Consider the following 16,078-nt stretch of genomic DNA (forward strand, 5'->3'; position numbering starts at 1 on the left):
AGAGCGAATAAACTGATACGACGTAACATGGTACGCGTGACCATCAGTAAAACCAAATAAAATGTATTAAAAACATTCTCATTGGAGCTGGGCTAAGCGTAAAAGTCTTCACATTAATATGTACGTGAAACAGCCCGTTTGTGGTTAGTGCCATGTGGCACTGACAAAGTTATCGCGGTGAACGAAATAGGGACTGAGAAATTTTTAGACAGAAAAAAGAATAAAATGGAGGATGATTGGGGGGGGGGGGGGGGAAGGGCAGGGAGGAGAAGAGGAAACCGTAGAAGTGGATTGCATCATTGACAGAGAGGATCTGTAGAAAATATAAACTATTTTACAAGAAAAACGGAAATTTGATGAGAATATTGACAAGTGCTACCAACGAAATGTAACTACAATAACAGAGTTGAAAACCTTCAAGAAACTGTTAAAAGTTGCAGCTTATCATGTAACATGTTGCGATCCCTACAGAGAGTATGTTTAAAAATTTACTATTCTCCACGTGAGTCCGAGTTTCGCCTTTTGACCACCTTACACGAATATTCGGCTTCTCTCAGATGTATAAGGGCATGATTAGTAATGAATAAATGATAAGCAAGCGTGGAATGGTGCACATTACCATCTTATTTCCCAGTAAATTGTCATTATACCCTACATTGATCATCCTGCCGATCTGTCCTATATAGTTACAGGCAAAATTATTGCAAATCGTTTTATGACAGGAGAAATTATACAAGTCGTTTCATAAACACGTGAATCAGAAAATGGGTCATTGACATTGTGAAATATATGCACAAGTTTTTTCTTTAAGCTGTTGACAGTGGAGAAGACTCTAATCACTAATAAGAGTTTTATTCTGTACGATACATTTTGTAGGAAAGGAATAGAAATTCTATTACTATTTTATACTTTGTTGGGAGCGTGTGAATTTCTTGGTAGCGCGGAACATTTTAGACGTTTTCCTGTTGATGATGCGATGAACTAAATTTTGATCTTATCAGTTGATAACTGCAATAGGTGTTATATCAGCAGTTTCGTTCTGTAAAGTAAGCGTGAAAGGGCATTGGTAGGGTACGGTCGATTAGTGGAATGAAAGACTGCTCACTTGTGTCCATGTCCAGTAAATGTAACTCCATCTTGTGTTCAGGAGCGTGGGACAGCGGCTGGTCGATGAAATGCAACATGCTACACCAACAGACGTTATACTGATATTTTATTAGGCAGCCGGTTTCGACATTCCAGTCGCGTCATCTTCAGGCCGGTCGCTTGAATGACACCAAGTAACATTCATGCGTGTATAAGCTAAGAACCAATATTCGTGCATGGTTCCAGAGATACCCGAACTCCAGATGCATGTGTTAAGAGCAAACATTCTCATGAACATTGGATACCTATAGAACCAGATTCGGGTATTGGTGCCTTGTCTTGTACTTGCTCGAGTGGTACTTGGTACTACTCATGTTACACGCCTGATGATGTGATTGGAGCGTCGAAATTCGTTGCTTAATAAAATAATATCAATATGACAGCTGTTGGTATGGTATTGTTACATTTTGTGTGCATGTGGATGGTCAGAATCAGGTGGAATAATATTATAATTATTTGTCACCAACATTGTATTTGTACAGTACTGGATTTCTTCACCTATTTCAGCGCAATGAGCTACATTCTTTGCATTCAGGACCAATGGCTAGTTCGTGCACCAATCATTAAACTACCGCATCCGCTCTTCGCTACAGTTTCCTGTCGTAGCAGCCTTCCTATAAATAAGAGCACCGCGTGCGAATAGGCCTCACAAAAACATCCAGGCATATTAAAACAGCCTACCACACCGGTACTTGGACCTGGGACTTTTGCCTTTCGTGAGCACTTGTTCTACCAAGTGGCAACCCAAGCACGACTCACAACCTGTCCCCACAGCTTTGCTCCCTTGATTATCTACCTCCCCCTCCCCCCCCCTCCAGCCTCTGCCATCGCAATATTTTTTGTTCCAGGAGTGCTGATACTGCAAGTTAGGTAGGAAAACTTCTATGAAATTTAAAAGGTAGGATATGAGGTACTGCTGGAAGGAAAGATGCGACGACAGGTCCTCAGTAGTGCTCGGGTTGCTCAGCTGGTGGAGAAATTGCCTGTGAGAGGCGAACGTGCAGTAGTAGGGGGACAAGGCCGGCAACAGCGCGTTTTGTTAGTGAGGGTTGCTCACATAGGGGCAAAAATATGTTCAGGGGCAAACCTATTGTTCTCTTTTGATTGACAGGTTATGATCCCCTGCTGATAATCCTTCCTTTTGAATTGACTTTTAATTGACAGTTCCTTAGCCTATTGTTCCCCCACCCCTCCAACTCCCCTCATCCTCCCACTCCCTCTCCTCCACTGCCCTCCTCCTTACTAATACAGGTACACTTTCAGCCCTGAGTTATTCGAATAACCCCCTTCCACTCCATCAATTTGATTGACTGCATAATTAAATTGGTCATTTAATTAATCCTTCTTCCTTGTGTAAACACCCAACCACCCCACTCCACTTCTCCCCCCTCCCAACCTGGAAATTCGTGGCTTTGGGGTGGAGAGTAAAGCTCTCACGATAGGAAATTCGGTCACATAGTAGAAGGTACAGCGTTTATTTACAAAAAGTTCCTTTTGCAGGAGTTAGATCTCTCTTTGTCATCACTCTCTGCTGTTTGGGAACATTCAAATCATGTATAGAAGTAACTAAATCGATCGCTTTATTCTAAACACACAAGGAATATCATCATGAAACACTCATCACACGTATTTACATCGTTAAAAGTCTTTCGACAGAGAAGCACGCACCGTCTGGCGACCTCTGTCCACAGGATTACAACAAAAGAAAGCTATCGCCGCCGCACATGCAGCTCGCTCAGCGTTCTGCAAACCAACATTTCACACAAGTGACCACTCGTGCCCCACGACTGACAGACCAGATGTCACGCTCATCTCTGAACAAAAGCGTCCGAGAAATTCCGGTGGAAAAATGTGCTCTTTCTTTTGTAACATGCCATTGTTAGACCTGAACGCACCATCGGTCGCAGTCGGACCAAACCGCAAACAAAGCAACGTTTAGCAGATAAACACCTGCGGAATACTGATACATGAGAGTAGGACATACTATTTATTTATCAAATTCAATTTCCAGCAGATGGATCTCACTTTTATTTGATGGGAAAAGCTCACACCCAGCAACATGTGCTAATTACGCAATTACACTGTGGAAGATTGAAGGTGTCATCTTACTGGAAAATTCTCCTGTGTGCACTCGCTTTCACATGCAGGGATCGACTGAGATAGTGCACAGTGCCACCACCAGAGGACTTTCCATCCTCCTACCCTCCACCTCCTCAATCACCACCCAACCCAAAAATATTGGTAGGAAAAAGACTCACTCTAGGCTGGAGAAGAAGGATTTCATGACACGAAAATAAAATCAAAGTCAATAATATGTGTAAAGTATGTAACGTAATATATTGAACTGGGGACTGGTAGAGTAATTATGGTGTACGCGTACATGGAGAAAGTATTTGCGCAGTAATCGCCGACATAGTCTAACTAAGGGGGAATAAGGGGAACCAGCCCGCATTCGCCGAGGCATATGGAAAACCGCCTTAAAAACCATCCACAGACTGGCCAGCACATTGGACCGCGACACTAATCCGCCGGGTGCATTCGTGCCGGGCACACCAACATGCCTTCCCGCCCGGAAAGCAATGCGTTAGACCGCACTGCAAACCGGGCAGGCTCAATAATTTATTGAAACATATTATTTATTTATATCACTTTCCGGGAGACGGAGTTCCACGACTTTTGCAGATATCCCGACAGCACGCACCCTTGCTCTCCATGATTTAATAACTGTAATCAAAAGCGAATGGAATCAAGTACGATGTAGTACCCACTCCTTTAGCTGTCCCGCTTATGTGTCTATCGTCAGATCGCCGACACGAAAGTCAAAACAGCCCAATGTGCTAATTACAGATCACGTTACAAATACTACCGACCACGGACGGGATATCGGCCTCCTTGGTCCACAAATAAGGCATCAAGTGGGAGAATTCTGTTGATTGGCAAATTCCAGACTCACTTCCTGCTACTGTCGCTTCCAAGAAGCCAGGTCTCCCAACATGAAGATCGAGGTTTTCTTCTCTCCTCAGAAAACTGTATTCGTTTTGGATAATGCTGAAGACAACGGGAAAGCTGACACAATTTCGATACAAAAAATTGAGTGAAGTAATCCATTTGCACTATCTTGTCAAATTAATTGGTTAACAATTTAGAGGATTCAAATAAAGTGCTTTGGCCGGCCGCTGTGGAGGAGCGGTTCTAGGCGCTTCAGTCCGGAACCGCGCTGCTGCTACGGTCGCAGGTTCGAATCCTGCATCGGGCAAGGATGTATGTGATGTCCTTAGTTAGGTTTAAGTACTTCTAAATCTAGGGGACTGATCACCGTAGATGTTCAGTCCCATGGCGCTTAGAGCCATTTGGGCCGGCTGGAGTGGCCGTGCGGTTATAGGCGCTACAGTCTGGAGCCGAGCGACCGCTACGGTCGCAGGTTCGAATCCTGCCTCGGGCATGGATGTGTGTGATATCCTTAGGTTAGTTAGGTTTAAATCATTCTAAGTTCTAGGCGACTGATGACCTCAGAAGTTAAGTCGCATAGTGCTCAGAGCCATTTGAACTATTTTTAGAGCCATTTGAACCATAGAACGCTCAAAACGATCACTACCACCTCACAATGAGGTGGAAGTTATAACACATGTTGTCAACGTTTGAGGATCACATGCAAACATTATGCCAACCAAGTAATGAAATTTCCGTCACAAATAGTCTGTAGCGCTAAATACATTCGAGGTCTTGTACGCACCCTCCTCTTCCACAACGTTTCCACTAAACACATGTGGTGAAACAAAAATTACTACGATCGTACAAGCTAACGATCGCGAGGCGCACGCCGTCAGCCGACTGCAGGGTAGCACCCATCTGCACTGATGGGAGAGAGAGAGACCCACATCTGCGCCTCCAGTGCCCGCCCGGACCGAACCCACGCATTAAATCTATCGGAAACAGTAATTGATTATTCATGAGTTTGACGTCGTGATTGCGATTTTAAAAAGTAGTATAGACTTCCTAAACTGATTCTCTCCACTACATTCGGAAGGAGGGTGGAAGGTTCAACTCTGTCATAGATACAATAGCGAACACCACTGGAAGACAGAGTTCACTGCAATGTTTAAAAAATCACCAAACACGACACGCTTAAACCATGATCACGTCTATAGCAGTAAGCTGTCAGGGCTAGATGTCGGAGACAGCTGGAAACACTCGCACATCCCCACGTTCTCCTGTCACGAGGTCCACACGCAGCGACTCCCACCACATGCCCCCCCCCCCCCCCCACACGTCACCATGTACACTGCCAGCAACGACGTAAAGAGGCCAGTGGGAATTTCCGCCTTGGCTGCGGTCGCAGTCGAGGACGTGCGTTTATGTGGAGGGCATCCGGGGCTGATTGGAGTAGTATGAATTCGGATATTATCAATATATCCAGCGCAAACGTCCATCATTTGGAATCTTCTCTCACGTGACCCCATACGTCCGCTTCTGTTGCGCTCGCCCTGCACACAGGTCACTGCGCCAGCCCTCGCTGCCACGCGCAAAATCAGACAAGTTGGCGCATTCTTTGTACATGTCAAAGACTGAGCTAATCCGGTACTTCCGGTTGCCGATTCCTCAAGACTGCCCTTGTAGGCAGCCGCGGTCCACTGCAAAACAAGCAGATGTATCTTGGATATATACAGTAACTCTCAAGATTCCGACCCCACACTGACACATCAGTTTAAAACCTCCACTTTACTCCTATCTGAGGCAGCGATGTTGTTGACTATACATCTCGAATTTGTGACGCGAAATGTACACTACTTGCTATTAAAACACAAATGACGTGCTACAGACGCGAAATTAAACCGACAGGAAGAAGATGCTGTGGCATGCAAATGATTAGCTTTTCAGGACATTCACACAAGGTTGGCGCCGGTGGCGACACCTACAACGTGCTGACATGAGAAAAGTTTCCAACCGATTTCTCATACACAAACAGCAGTTGGCCGTCGTTGCCTGGTGAAACGTTGTTGTGAAGCCTCGTGTAAGGAGGAGAAATGCGTACCATCACGTTTCCGACTTTGATAAAAGTCGGATTGTAGCCTATCGCGATTGTGGTTTATCGTACTGCGACATTGCTGGTCGCGTTGGTCGAGACCCAATGACTGTTAGCAGAATATGGAATTGGTGGGTTCAGGAGGGTAATACGGAACGCCGTGCTGCATCCCAACTGCCTCATATCACTAGCAGTCGAGATGACAGGCATCTTATCCGCATGGTTGTAACGGATCGTGCAGCCACGTCTCGATCCCTGAATCAACAGATGGGGGACGTTTGCAACACAACAACCACATGCACGAACAATTCGACGACGTTTGCAGCAGCGTGGACTATCAGTTCGGAGACCATGGTGCGGCTACCCTTGACGCTGCATCACAGACAGGAGCGCCTAAGATGGTCTACTCAAGACGAACCTGGGTGCACGAACGGCAAAACGTCATTTTTTCTGATGAATCCAGGTTCTGTTTACAGCATCGTGATGGTCGCATCCGTGTTTGGCGACATCGCGGTGAACGCACATTGGAAGCGTGTATTCCGCATCGTCATACTGGCGTATCACCCGGCGTGATGGTATGGGGTGCCATTGGTTACACGTCTCGGTCACCTTTTGTTCGCATTGACTGCACTGTGAACAGTGGACGTTACATTTCAGATGTGTTACTTCACGTGGCTCTACCCTTCATTCGATCCCTGTGAAACCCTACATTTCAGCAGGATAATGCACGACTGCATGTTTCAGGTCCTGTACGGGCCTTTCTAGATACAGAAAATGTTCGACTGCTGCCCTGGCCAGCACATTCTTCAGATCTCTCACCAATTGAAAACGTTTTGGTCAATGGTTGCCGAGCAACTGGCTCGTCACAATACGCCAGTCACTACTCATGATGAACTGTGGTATCGTGTTGAAGCTGCATGGGCAACTGTAACTGTACACGCCATCCAAATTCTGTTTGACTCAATGCCCAGGCGTATCAAGGCCGTTATTGCTGTCAGAGGTGGTTGTTCTGGGTACTGATTTCTCAGGATATACGCACCGAAATCGCGTGAAAATATAATAACATGTCAGTTCTAGTATAATATATTTGTCCAATGAATACCCGTTTACCATCTGCATTTCTTCTTGGTGTAGCTATTTTAATGGCCAGTAGTGTAGATTACTGCCGTTTATACTACTCATATTCGAAGACACAAGAAATCGAAAAACACGCAATTCCATGTCCCTGAAGTATCGTTCCTTTTTGTGAAAATCCCGTAAAGGACAATGGCACAGACTACATTCGCTCTAAGTATTTCCTAATCAACTAGAAAGACATCTCTCCTTATCTGTCTCGTTATGCATCCACGACTAGAATATTAAACCCATTTTCGACTCATGACGGAGTGCAAATATTTACCACTGTCACAGTATGCCCGTATAAAGTAATCACTGCCACAGTGGTAAATATTAGGACTCCGTCATGAGCCAAAAATGAGTTTTTTATTCTAGTCCTCGATGCATAACTAGACAGATAGGGAGAGATGTTTTTCTAGTTAATTAGGAAATACTTAGAGGGAATGTCGTCTATGCCATTGTCCTTCACGGGATTTTCTCAAGAAGTAAGGTTACTTTAGGGACGCGTCTATTGTCCGATTTTTTCTACCTTCGGAAATGACTGTACTAGTCATTTCGCGTCACAAATTTGAGATGTATAGACAACAACATCTCTGTCTCAGGTAGGGATAAAATAGAGGTTTTAAACTGTAGGGTCAATGTGGGGTCGGAATCTTGAGAACTAATGTGTATGTCTAAGATTCAGCTGCTTCTTTTGCAGTGGACCGCGGCTGCCTACAAGGGCAGTCATGAGGAATCGGCAACTGGAAGTACCGGATTAGCTCAGAAGGAAAGAATGAGCTTAGCTGTCTGTTTTTGCCCACGGCAGCGAGGGCTGGAGGAGTGACCTGTGTGCTGGGCCAGCGCAACAGAAGCGGACGTGTGCGTGTTACGTGAGAGGAGATTTAAAATTATGGACGTTTGCGCTAGACGCATCGATAACATCCGAATTCCAACCACTCCAATCATCCTCGGATGCCCTCTATGGCCGGGGATGGTGCACTCTGGCATAAACGTGCGTCCTCGACTGCGACCGCCGCAAAGGCAGGTCTTTTCACTGACCTCTTTACGTCGGCGCTGGCAGCGTACACGGGGATGCAGGGCGCCGCGTATAGACTTCGGGACAGGAGCGTACGGACATCTGCGAATATTTCCAGCTGTTCCCGACTTCTATCCCTGACAGCTTATTGCTGTGGACTGGATAGTGGTTTAAGAGTGTAGTGTTTAGTGATTCTTAACACATTGCAGTGGACTCTGTCTTGCAGTGGTATTTGCTGTTGTCTCTATTCTATCACGCAGGAGAATCTTCCCCCCTCCTTCTAAATGTAGCGGTGATAATCAATTTAAGATACCTATGGTACTTTTAGAAGCCCAGTCGCGACGTGTAATTCCCGACTCTTCAATTTATTATTTCCGATAGATGTTTTGCGTGCATGTATGCAATCGGTCCGGGCGGGCATTGGCGGCGCAGATGTGAGCCCCTCTCTCACATTCAGTGCAGACGGGGGCTGCCCTACAGTCGGCTGACAGCGTGCGCCTCGCGATCGCTAGCTTCTAAGATCGTAAGGATTTTTTCCACCAGATATGATTAGTGGAAAAGTTGTGATAGAGGAGGGTTCGTATAAGACCTCGGATGTATTTCGCGCTATATATTTCTGACAGAAATTTCATTACTTGATATGAATAATGTTTGCAAGTGATACTCAAACGTTGAAAACATGTTTTAATACGAAGGAGGATCATTGTGAGGTGGAAGTGAGTATTTTAAGCGATCTATTTGACTCCCGTAAGTTGTTAAACAACTAATTTGAGATTGTAGTGCAAGTGGATTGTTTCATTCTATTTTTGATATCTTATTCTGAGGAGAGATGAAAACCTCATTCTTCGTTTTTAGATGAATTGGTTCATACAGACAGCAGTGGCTTCTTGGAAGCGATAGAGACAGTGAGTGAGTCTGCAATTTGCTGATCAACAGAATTCTGCCACTTGATACTTTGTTTGAGGGTTAAAGAGACCGATATCCGGTCCGTGGTTGGCGGTATTTATACGTGATCTGTAATCAGGACATTGGGTTGCTTGGACTTTCGTGGCGGCTACATGACGATAGACTCGCACGTGACAGGGCCAAACCGGTGGCTACTATATCGCACTTGATTCCATTCATATGTGATTACAGTTATTATGTCATGGGGAGCAAGGTTTTGGGGGGGGGGAGGGGGGTGCAGCTACCAAAAAATATGTATCAATATATTACTGAATTTGATTTGAATTTTATATTGAGTGTATTCCTACCAGTTTTTCTGGGAGGGGAGGGACGAGGGGAAGGTGGGTGGAACGTCCGCTATTGGTGGCACTGTGCACTAGTTCATTCGATCCCTGCATGTCACGGTGAGAGGGCGTGGAAAATTTTCCAATAAGACGACATCTTCAATCTTCCACAGTGTAATTACGTAATTAGGACATGTAGTTGCTGGGTGTTAGCTTTTCCCATCAAAGTGAGATCCAGGCCCTGCAAATTGAATTTGATAAATAAATATTATGTCCTATGCTATATAATTAAATGTCTTCTCACGAGATACTTTCTCTCCAGCACAGATGGTAGCTTAGAGCCCATGGCGGAATACATTCTCAGTCAGGAGTTTGCCTTTGAAGGAAGGTATTTTGCATGCATCAGTATTCCACAGGGGTCTACCTATAGACGCTGCTTATTTGAGGTTTGGTCCGACCGTGACCGACGGTACACGCAGGCCTGGCAATTGCATGATACAGAGGGGGAAACAAAGGAAGAGCACAAGTTTCGACGGGAATTTCTTGGGTGCTTCTGTTCGGGGATTAACATGACATTTGGTCTGTCAGTTGCGGGGTGTGAGTGGTCACCCCTGGACAGGCATGTTGCTTTGCAGAGCCCTGTTTGAGCTGCACGTGTGGTGATACGAGCCGGCATTGGTTTCAGTCCAGTGGACAGGGGGCAGTAGATGGTGCGTGCTTCTCGATCGAAAGATTGTTAACAGTGTAATTATTTGTGATGGGTGTTCATGATGATGTTCCTTGAGCGTTGGGAATAAATACAAGCAATCGATTTAATTAATGCTGTACAGAATCTACATCTTCCGAAACAGTAAAGAATGATGATCAAGAGAAGTCCAGCTCCTGCAAACTAAACTCTTTATAAATAAACGATATACCTTCTGCTTTGTGACTGAATTTCCTGTTGTGGGATCCTACCTCTTCACTAGAGAGCTATAAGTTTCCAGGTAGTGGAGGGGGAGAGTGGGAGGGTTTGAGTGGTTGTGGGGTATACTAGAGGGGGGAAGGGTTAATTAATTGATCAATTTAATTAAGCAGTCACTCAAATTGATCGAGTTAATGGGGGGCTATTCGAATAATTCAAACCTGAAAGCTTATGTGTATCAGCGAGGGGGAAGGGGGAGAAGGAAGGGAAGTGGAAAGAGGGGGACGGGGTCAGGTGGGAGAATAAGAGGTTAACGACCTGTCAAACAAAATATCGATCAAAGGAGGAAATAGGTGCGCCCCTGGATGTATACTTGCCCCTAATGTAGGCAACTCACGCGAAGGAAATGCACTAATGCTGGCCTTCTTGCCCTACTTGTGCTCCATGCAGTAGCACCCTGTTCAGCTTTCTGAACTGGAAGTACCTTGTTCCCATTTCACACAGAGACATCCTGCACTGCAATATTTCTGAAGGAACTGCCATTATAGTTTCCCAAGTCAGGCTGAAAACTCACAGCTTAAAATACGTTTTCTTTCATACTCTATATTCAGTTTTTCTCGCTGTATTTCTGTGAAACTCTGAAGCCCACGCACGGGATGAAATGCAACTGACTTCGTAATGTCTTGGGGGGGGGGGGGGGGGTCTACATGGCAAATGCACACCCAAGTCATGTATACAATATGCAGACGTGCGTGACTAACTGTAACAGCTGCGACAATGATGGGATATACACAATTGTATCATCTAATGGCTGAATAATACAACAGCGAAGTTATTTACAGCTAGCTACCATTAGGTGGCACTTGTATTAAGAATCGTGAAAAGACGTATAATGCTTGTCAAAGATATACAAAAAAGATATATTTCTGTTAACAGTGTTTAAAGAAATGTAACAAGAAAGAATAATGGTTCAAATGGCTCTGAGCACTATGGGACTTAACATCTATGGTCATCAGTCCCCTAGAACTTAGAACTACTTAAACCTAACTAACCTAAGGACATCACACAACACCCAGCCATCACGAGGCAGAGAAAATCCCTGACTCCGCCGGGAATCGAACCCGGGAACCCGGGCGTGGGAAGCAAGAACGCTACCGCACGACCACGAGATGCGGGCAAAGAATAATGATTGTCAATGATAAATAAATAAGATATGTTGGCATTAACAATATTTAATATATTGTATTTTGCGGTGATATCACGTAAACATTATTAATCGTGTAACAACGTATAAAATCCATTAGCAACCCGAGAACGTGAGTTGAGGTAAGAATTTCATTATGTGAATGTTATAATGACTTGCTTAAGTACAGGTGACAAGACAGCAGAGAAGCGTAAGGTAAAAATATGACTTTGTGGTTGATTTTTGTCGCATTCGAAGTTGAGACTTTTCACGACACAATGTGGCGAGAGACAGCTTACGAGACAAAGCGTGCTGAACTTACGGTTGGGCGAGGAAAGTGCAATTGTTGTGACGAGTTATTGACATTAAAAAACGATGTTGTGGGAAGTTTAAAAGCTGTGTGCTGTGCAGATTGTTTACAGCGTACACTACAGCGTTGAGTAGTTCTGAAAGCATGGCTTGCTATTTACGGTCTGGCAAATATTTTTTTGTGGCTGTAATTAAGTCCACTGGAGGAAGTGAAGGTATGTTAAGCCACACTTCAAGACAGTAGCCACCCACATAGAGAGATACGCTTTTGGTATACAGCCTTTCTGAAGTAAGTGCACCACTCTTGAATTGCACTCCAGTTGGACTTCCTCAAGGTTGGTTAAACGTTCAAAATAGTAAATGAAATTGACTAGGGTCTCTCTTGGTCCAAATTAAAAACTGTGTAAGATTTGTCGTAAATAGCGTCTATGAGCCAATGAAGACTTATTTTACAATTCTCTAAGCATTTAAAAGAACTAATTTCGTTATATTTTACAAGGTGATGCTGCAGGAAGCTCAAAGCTGTTGAAAGACTGCAAGATAGCCAAATGTGGACTTGAAATGAGTGAAAGTTATTTTGTTTTGGCGTTAACTGGATACTAAATTGAACTGACCTATGACTAAGCCAGTTTTACATGAATAAAATTTACATTCACTTTTCAAATTATTACACAAGGGGTGGTTCAAGTATGTTATTGCTGATGGATCTGTCAAGATTAGTTGAAGCTGAATTTAACGTTGTTTCTAGTACGGGAAAAATATAACTTTGTGGTTGATTTTTGTCGCGGTTGATGTTGGGAACTGATGTGTTGGTGAATGTGCCAACACCTTGTAAATAGAGGAGGCCGAAAATGCACGCTATCTAACGCAGACGGGCGTAAATTCTGGAACAGGATAAGTAGTGAATTCTAATAAGAAAAGTATGCAGCTCCTCAATACTTAACTTTTATTTATCCTTGTTGTGAATACAGCATTCTAGATGAGACATTTCATACGATAACTATCAAACTATGTAAGGCTAATGGCGCCTTGCTAGGTTGTAGACATGGACTTAGCTGAAGGCTATTCTAACTGTCTCTCGGCAAATGAGAGCAAAGGCTTCGTCCGTATAGTCGCTAGCAACGTCGTCGTACAACTGGGGGCGAGTTCTCGTACGTCTCTCGAGACCTGTCGTGTGGTGGCGCTCGGTCTGCGATCACACAGTGGCGACACGCGGGTCCAACATGTACTAATGGACCGCGGCCGATTTAAGCTACCACCTAGCAAGTGTGGTGTCTGGCAGTGACACCACAGGAACTTTTTAAGAGACAATGTGGTGGGATATATGGTGAATGTGATGCTATTTGTAGATCCAAACAATGAACTTTTATAGTGTTATTTAGTAAATGCATCGGTCATGTGTCCATAATAAGAGAAATATTCGTCATATGTTTCTTCTTGTGGGAAGAGGAGAAGTGAAAATTACATAGCATGTTTTGTTTACAACTTATGCAAATATGTATTTGTACGGTGTCTATGGGATTAACAGGGAAGTTTTACATATTGAGGTTTTTTGGGGGGGAGGGGAGGAGAAGTTATAATTACATAGTTTGTTTTGGTTATACGTTGTGGATAAATGCATTTGGATGGTATTTACGGTATTAATTGGGAAGTTTTGCAATTGAGGTTATTTGCAAATAACTCATGACTAACCTGAATGGTTGGATGGATGAATTAAGGCTAGACACCGCTGGCGACCGTTTGCTTTATCGTTGGTATAAACATGTGTTATGATTATAGTGTGTGGCATTTCTATGACTCTCCCCTCTCTTTTATTTACCCTGTTGCCTTAGCATGCATACAGTTTAGTTTCTAGAGATGAAGTGAATTACACAGTACCAAGGACTTTAGTGACTTTCCTATTCTCAAAGAAGTAACACAAAGCTGATGAATATAGATTGGTGAAAGCAGGGGAGGTATTGCAACTTTCTGTAGGTAATGCATTTAATATGGTCTGGAAGTTCTGGTTTGATTCGAATAAAACTTGTCATACACAAATTTATACAATACAAATAATTCCAACATTATACATACATCTTGTACTTAAAGATAAAGAACGAATCAAAATCCTCTTCTCCAACGGTTATAGAACAACCTGCTTGTCACGGTAAGTGGAAGAATAACAGGGGTGTGTGGCTTAGACCCACCTCCTGATGCAGCGTAATTGAAGTCCAGCCACATATACTGAACCTGCTGACCTACCTGCCCTTAACTGTGATGCTGTTGAACGAGTATGTATCTGTTGAAGCAATAGATGTAGGTGGGAGCTACTGTACGGAGACAATGGAATGTGTGGGGGTGGGGGTAAGGCGTTTCGCACCTCCCGCGCCTGCCACGCCTGGTGGCAGCGGCGCCGCCCGCCGAGCGCAGCGGCTCCCTAGCGCAGGCGGCGCGGCGCGGCGCGGCGCAGTAAAACGCTTTCCCGTGTTTCCCCGCGGGTAGCCGCCGCCAGGCGCCCTGTGCTGCGCCGGCCGTACGCAGTCGCCTGCGGATCCACGCAGCCGCGCCAGACGGACGAGCGTTTTGTCGTCGCTGCTCTCTGCCTGACAAATGAGGCAGTCTCAATGCCTCAACATGATTTCTCTTCTGGATGTAGTACAGGAGCGTAGTTCCGTACTTTTCACAGAGAATAAAAGCACGGAAGGTGGTATACAAAGACGTGGTGATTGATTTGTCAAATGCTAACTGTCGGGATAAAATTCTTCAGTACAGCTGTTCCGATAATATAGGTAAGCTACGCCGTAGTATTCCGTGCGTTGGGTATTCTCCGTATGTCACTGTGGATATTGCGAGTGGCCAACAGTGCAAATTGTAGATCAGACACAAAAAATTCTCGGAAATTACCACTTTCAAGGATAGAACGTTGGCGGAGATGTGTATCCGCGAGTGCCAAGGGCAACTACCAATTTTTTAAAGTCACCCGCCATGACTACTTCTCTTGTGCCAACCCCCTCGAACAGAACCTGCACACAACGTTCCCTGTCTTCTCTCAGTACAAAAAGAATACGCGGTACAGTCACAGTAATGTGGTTACCGACTATGTTCGACCTCAACATGCAACAACCACACACAAACGGCAGGTGGCAGCACTAGCAGTGAAGGGTATATAAAGCGTGTCGGGTGGGAAAGGGGGACGCGGAAAACAGTGCAGTCGTTGTCGTTACGCGGTAACGGAGAGATTTATCTGATCAGTGATTCCGGGCCAAGCGTCGAAGCATTTCCGAAACGGCTAAGTTTGTAAACTGTCCGCGCGCCGCAGTGTTTAAGTATACTGTCAGTGTCAATGTCGCTCCAACACCAAGGATTTAGCCCATATTCGATATCACATACACTGTGATCAAAAGTATCCTGACACCTGGCTGAAAATGACTTACAAGTTCGTGGCGACGTCCATTGGTAATGCCGAAATTCAGTATGGTGTTGGCCCACTCTTAGCGTGGGTGACAACTTCCACTCTCGTAGGCGCACGTTCAGTCACGTTCAGTCAGGTGCTGGAAGGCGTCTTGGGGAATTGCAGCCCATTCTTCAAGGAGTGCTGCACTGACGAGAGGTATCGATGTCGGTCAGTGAGGCCTGGAAGGAGTCGGTGTTTCAAAACATCCCAAAGGTGTTCTATAGGATTCAGGTCAGGACTCTGTGCAGGCAAGTCCATTACAGGTACGTTGTTGACGTGTAACTAATCCGCCACAGCCGTGCATTATGAATAGGTGCCCGATCGTGTTGAAAGATGCATCGCCATCCCCGAATTGCTCTTCAACAGTGGGGGGCAAGAAAGTGCTGAAAACATCAATGTAGGCCTGTGCCTGATAGTGCCATGCAAAACAACAATGGGTGTATGCCCCCTCAGTGAAAAACACGACCGTACTATAACACCACCGTCTCCGAATTTTACTGTTGGCACTACACACGCTGGCGGAAGACGTTAACCGGGCGTTCTCCATACCCACGCCCTGCCATCGAATCGCCACATAGTGTACTGCGATTCGCCACTCCACACAACGTTTTTCCACTGTTTCCATTGTTTACGATCCTTACAGCAACCGAAGGGTCGTTTGGAATTTATGGGCGTGATGTGTGGCTCATGAGCAGCCACTCGACCACGAAATCCAAG

Source organism: Schistocerca nitens, chromosome 2 (genome assembly GCF_023898315.1).
Source record: "Schistocerca nitens isolate TAMUIC-IGC-003100 chromosome 2, iqSchNite1.1, whole genome shotgun sequence".
Taxonomy (NCBI): domain Eukaryota; kingdom Metazoa; phylum Arthropoda; class Insecta; order Orthoptera; family Acrididae; genus Schistocerca; species Schistocerca nitens.